Source organism: Bombyx mandarina, chromosome 13 (genome assembly GCF_030267445.1).
Source record: "Bombyx mandarina strain Sakado chromosome 13, ASM3026744v2".
NCBI classification, from domain to species: domain Eukaryota; kingdom Metazoa; phylum Arthropoda; class Insecta; order Lepidoptera; family Bombycidae; genus Bombyx; species Bombyx mandarina.
Genome location: NC_143220.1, coordinates 7691298 through 7697633, shown reverse-complemented (window position 1 = coordinate 7697633; position 6336 = coordinate 7691298).

Here is a 6336-nt window from a genome sequence, read left to right as displayed (position 1 = left end):
TGCTTGCGACTTAGACACGGTGGAGCACACGCTCGTCGTCTGCCCCGCATGGGAAGAGTGGCGCCGTGACTTTGTCGCAAAAAAAACCGACTTGTCGTTGCGGAGTGTTGTGGCATGGATGCTCGGCGGCGATAAGTCGTGTAAGACGACGCTCGAGTGCACCATCTTGCAGGAGGGGCCGGGGCGCGTGAGAGACGCACAAGCCCACCGCCGTCGAGCGGGGGTAAGGGAGGCGGATCTCGCCCAAGCCCTGGCCCTCTAAGTGTTTCGAGTCCACCTCACATGTCGGTCTGAGGACCGGTGAAGGGGGCCTAAGAAGACGACGTGCCAGCTGCTCTGCACGCGTTTTACGCAAGAGCATGTGAGTTATGGAAGGTCAGCTATCCTTGACCCACGCTTGTTCTGACCCAGCGAGGCATTCCGTAGGATATCCTATTCGAACCGGCGCCATCTAGGCGGGCTTTATCAGATGGCCTGCCGACCGAGAGTATTTTCTTAGCTTCTACAGGTGATGTTACAACTCGCGGTCCTATCTTTGAGCTCGAAGCAGAATTTGAAAATGATTCCAACTGATCTGGAGATGTAGCAGAGTGTAACACATCAATATCCTGTAATAAAGTCTTCTTTTTTTTTGCTTACAAATTTTTCTACATTGGTCATTATTATTATTTTTTGCATGGGCCCAGCACATTTTTACAACAGATTCTTCACCAAATACTTCTATAAATGCATTTTTTACGCTCAGAGGCGCATCCCAAATTAATACTTTTGGTTGTTGGGAGAAAGCGCTGTTGCGAAGAGCTTCAAACAACATTTAGAAATCTTGTATTCGTTCAGAAGTTCAAAAGAACAAAAAGAATTAAAGTTGGGTGATGAGGATTTTAGCTACACAAGTAGTAAATTCGTGGAATGTAATTTGATAATGTATGTATAATGTATTTAATGATATATTATCTGTTATGCAGTTTTAGAAAATGATTTTGGAAATTCCGTTGTAAGATGGTTAATTTAGTGTGCAAATCAGTATTTTTGTTATGAGGTGAGTTTTGTCTTAAAATCTGTATGTGGGTGGTCTCAGCTAGATTTTTGTTGTAAATTAGATAAAAAAGGTCATCTGATTTTGGTTAAATTTATACGTATTTTGATAAAATATGTTTAGGTTTTATGGTAGGCAGCGGCTTGGCTTTGCCCCTGGCATTGCTGAAGTCCATGAGCGACGGTGACCACTTACCATCAGGTGGGCCGTATGCTTGTCTGCCTACAAAGGCAATAAAAAAAAAAAAAAAGGTAATCAAGTAGTTAATTTGTTACGATCTGATATCCAGTGGATTATTAGTCGGGAGATTTAGTTTGCTTGAATTTTAAATAGAGGAGCAATTAAAAATTCCCCATCAATATATAAAATTCGATTGGGTGTTGTTTTTTTCGGCGAGGAAACTTCAATCGTGGCGGGTGTCTTTTTTTTCTTGTTTTAATTTAATTTGATAATTTTTGTGTAAATAGATTAGGAAAGTTTGTTTAAGCTGTAAATACTTTTATTTATATTTAGATTTTACTTTTTGTATATATATATTTTTATAGGGTGTTTTTTTTTTACTTTTACTGTACATGAATGAACCTGAAGACCCGGGGGGTTCTCCCCCTGCGGTCGCACATCATGTAACTATTTCATATGACTCCAGTATGGATACTGATGGGTCAAATAGCTCGTCGATTTTGAGACGTAAAAGAAATACGCCTAAGACTTGCAGACACTGCAATAAAAAAATGAAGAGGAACAACAAAAATTTAGATCATGGCACAGATTGTTCTTGTGAATCTAATGTTACTGAGTTGGTTCCACATAATATTCCTTCTTCCCCATCTTCACATACTGTTTCTGACTCCAACGCCGCAGTTACACCTAATTCAGATAATGTTAATCGTTTATAATTTACCTTCTGACGCAGCTCCCTTTGTTGTCCACATTAGTAAGATCATAAGTTCTCCAAATGACAATGTAAGTTTACATCCTGTCATTTTTGGTAGATTTTTAAAACACAATAGCTTCCAAAATATAGTGAACGGTAGTTTAAAAAAAATTGGCAGAAACAGACTTTCTCTAGCTTTTAATAACCATTTAGATGCCAAAAATTTTATCCAAAATTCTATATTACCAGCTAACAAATATAAAGCTCTTATACCTACTTTTAACATCACTCGAATGGGAATTGTAAGAGGGATTCCTATTGATTTAAGCCCAGAGCAAATTATCGAAAATGTTTCTGTTCCAATAGGGTGTGGTAGAATTTTAAAAACTAGGAGGTTAAAAGTTAAAAAAACTATAGATGGTAATACTGTGTTTATTGATACAGAGACGGTGGTCATTACATTTGATGGACAAATTTTACCAACTAGGATATATATGTGCTATACAGCATTGTCTGTAGATTTATATATTTACCCAACCATACAATGTTACAATTGTTGCCGGTATGGTCATATTAAGAGCCAGTGTAGATCTAAGCCACGCTGCTTTAAGTGTGGACAGGAACACTCTGGAGATTCATGTACTGTTGATGATGATTTGATTCAGTGCTTACACTGTTCATCAATCTCACATACAGCTATAAGTAAGAGCTGCCCTGAACATGCAAGACAACGCTCTATTAAAGAATCCATGGCCAAAAGTTCGATTTCATATGCTGAATCTGCAAAATTACATCCACCTATCAATCGATCTTATTCTTCTGTAGTATCGTCTCCTTCTACTTTGAAAAATAATCTGATTGATATCTTCTTACAACCTTCCCAATCAATCGTCACCACTAACATCATATAAAAAAACTGTCTTCATAAAGCCAAAATCTCCTTCTAATAGAGTCACAAAAGGATACGATAGAAAGTCACATGAATCTATACTAATATTATAAAGAGGAAAGATTTGTTTGTTTGTTTGTTTCGAATAGGCTCCGAAACTACTGGACCGATTTGAAAAATTCTTTTTCCATTAGAAGCCGACATTGTCCCTGATGAACACAGGCTACTTTTTTTTTTTTATTTTTTTTTATTTTTTTTTTGGTTTCATGTGTGTTTTAATGTTTCCGAAGCGAAGCGAGGGCGGGTCGCTAGTCCTTAATAAGAGATTACAATCCACCAGAGCCCTCTAATGGATGTGCTTTTTGGATCCCCAAAAGAATACTCAATCTATAGCAGATATTATTACTTTACTGATAAAATTACTATCACCGTTTAACAATTTTACATCGTCTTCGTCTTCTTCACCGTCCAACGTTGCCCCTATTTTTGATATTCTAAATAGTATTATTAACAACCATGGCCAAGGTGGTTCATTGGAATTGCCGCAGCGTTGTCAGCAAAAAACCTGATCTAATTTACTTGATAAATATATTAGATCCCATCATTGTTTGTCTTCAAGAAACCTGGCTTAAGCCAGGTTTTCCATTTAAAATTCCTGGCTTCTCTATTGTAAGAGAAGACAGGTCAGATGGGTATGCTGGTGTTGGCATACTCATTAAGTCTCATCTTCCTTTTTCAATAATTTCTATCCCTTTACATAGTGATTCTTTTTCTATTACTGCAGTTAAAGTTAATAATATCTGTTATGCTTCTATATACATCCCTCACCCTTCCTTAGCTACTCTTCATGAAGTTTCCTCTATTCTCTCTCATCTATCTCAACCTTTCCTCCTAATGGGTGACTTCAACTGCATTCACATGTCTTGGGGCAGCCCATCTAATAATTACTACGGCAGTGAATTACTGGAAATTATTGATTACCATAATTTATGTGTTTTGAATTCTGGGTCTCCTACCACACGTTCTAGAGCGAGTTCAAATGTTCTAGATCTGTCTATTTGTTCGGCTAATTTAGCTTCCCCTCTTAACTGGTGTACTTTCTCGTCGACGCTTGGTAGTGATCAATACCCTATTATAATAAATTTGTCTTTTAAAAATATTAATACGAATACTCAAAAACCTCGAATGAAATATAGTATCAGAAACAACGACTGGGATGTATTTAGACAAAATGTAGATATGAAAATTAATCAGGTGCAGTCTGATTACTGTTCTGCTGACAGCTTCACTAAAATATTGATTGAAGCAGCGGATGAATCATTTCCAGTTAACAGGGTCTTTAAGGGTAAAATCCCCTCCCCACCTTGGTGGGACAATGAATGTTCTGAGGCCATTAAAAGTAGAAAGGAAGCTGAAATGAATTATTTAGCATATACTAGTTCTGAAAATTTCGATTTACTCTCAAAATCTATCACTGAGACCCGTAAACTTTTTAAGATAAAAAAGTTTGACAGCTGGAGAAAGTTTTGTTCTGAAATTTCGCCTGATATCCAGCCTAGTGCTGTTTGGCAGAAAATCCATAGGTTTAGATCGCTTTACAAAGAATCTAAATCTACTGTACTTCCTTACACTATAGCAAATGAGTTTTTAAGTAAGTTATCTCCTCCTTCAGTACAATTTCACAACATTCCTCTTCCAATATCAGATTACTCAGAATTGAATTCTCTTTTCTCCTTTAACGAGCTGCAGGGTGTTCTCTCGGTTGTTCGGGACTCAGCTCCGGGGGCGGACGGTATTCCTTATTCTTTTCTCTCAAATTTGACTGACAATGCGAAAGCTTATTTTTTAGACATTATTAATCATATTATGGTTTCTGGTTCTGTTCCAATATTTTGGAAAGAACAAATAATTATTCCAATTTTAAAATCGAATAAACCGTCTGATAACGCACTATCCTATCGCCCAATTGCTCTTTCATCAGTTTTATTGAAAATAATTGAACATTTAGTAAAAAATCGACTTGAATTTTTTGTCGAAAGTAATTGCTTATTGGCTGAAAGTCAATATGGCTTTAGGCGAGGGAAGAGTGCGCTTGATGGTATCAGTATATTTACTACGGATATTAGACTTGCTTTTAGCGAAAATAAATCAATACTTTCTGCTTTTTTAGATATACAGTCAGCATATGACAATGTTGTAATTTCTGTACTTAAAAATAAGTTGCTTACCATTAAAACACATCCGTTACTTATTAATATTATCATTAATTTACTCCTTGATAGATCTTTATCTTTAACGGTCGATGATAACTCTGTAGTTTCTAGGGTCTTGACTAAGGGCCTTCCTCAAGGCTCAGTATTGAGTCCTATTCTCTACAATATTTATACCCATGACTTGGCATCTTCTTTTAATGGTAGTATAAGTGTTTTGCAATATGCTGATGATTTACTTTTATATAATGCCATTCAGTCAGTACAAGAAGCTAGTGTAGCTATAACATCTAATTTGTGCCTTTTAAAAAAATGGCTGGATAGTAATGGTTTGGATTTGTCTGCGTCCAAAAGTAGTGTTGTTCTTTTTAGTCGAATGCGACGTCCAGCAGAACCTAATGTTTTTTATGAGAACCTTAAAATCCCTGTAAAAAAAGAAGTAAAATTACGTAGTTTCGAAATGTGAACGCAGCTTGAACATTTTGCGTTGTCTTTCGGGCGTTTGGTGGGGTGCTCACCCATTTTGTCTAAAGCTACTTTACAATGCATTGATTAGGAGTGTTCTTGACTACGGTACTTTTATTTTAGAGCCTGGCAATATTTCTGCCTTTAAAAAACTTGATTTAATGCAGTCAAAATCTTTAAGAATTGTATGCGGTGCTATGTAGTCATGCCCCATAAATGCTTTACAAGTAGAATGTAATGACCCGCCTCTGTATTTACGCAGACAATATTTATCGGATAGATATTTATTCCGTTCGTTTCAATTTTCTAATCACCCATTGAGATCAAAGTTGAATTATCTTTGTGAACATATAAACACATCTCCATATTGGAAACATAAGCAGCTTCCCCGTCTTGTAGTAAGCTATAGAAAATTCTTATCATTAGAGTCTCCTACCCACTGTTCTAATTATCTTCCTCTATTTTGTTTTAGTTATGACTCTTTAATTTTGAATCCGAATGTTAATTTAAATTTTCTTAGTTCAAATCGTCATCAATCTAATTCTGAATTTAAATCCCTTGTGAACGAAAACTGGCAAGGATATCATTATATTTTCACCGATGCATCTAAAATAAAAAACAGTTGTGTTGGTATCGGTGTATATCATCCCCAATACAAGATTGTTCAAAAAGTGAAGTTCCCTAAAGAAACATCTGTATTTACGGGTGAATGTGTGGGTTTATTAAAAGCTGTAGAATACATTTTACTATCTAAATTGAACCAAACAATAGTTTTTTCTGATTCTAAGAGCGCTCTGCAGGCTTTAATGAGATTCCCATTTAAATCTCGTAATTCGAATCCCGTAATTCTAGAAATAAGAAA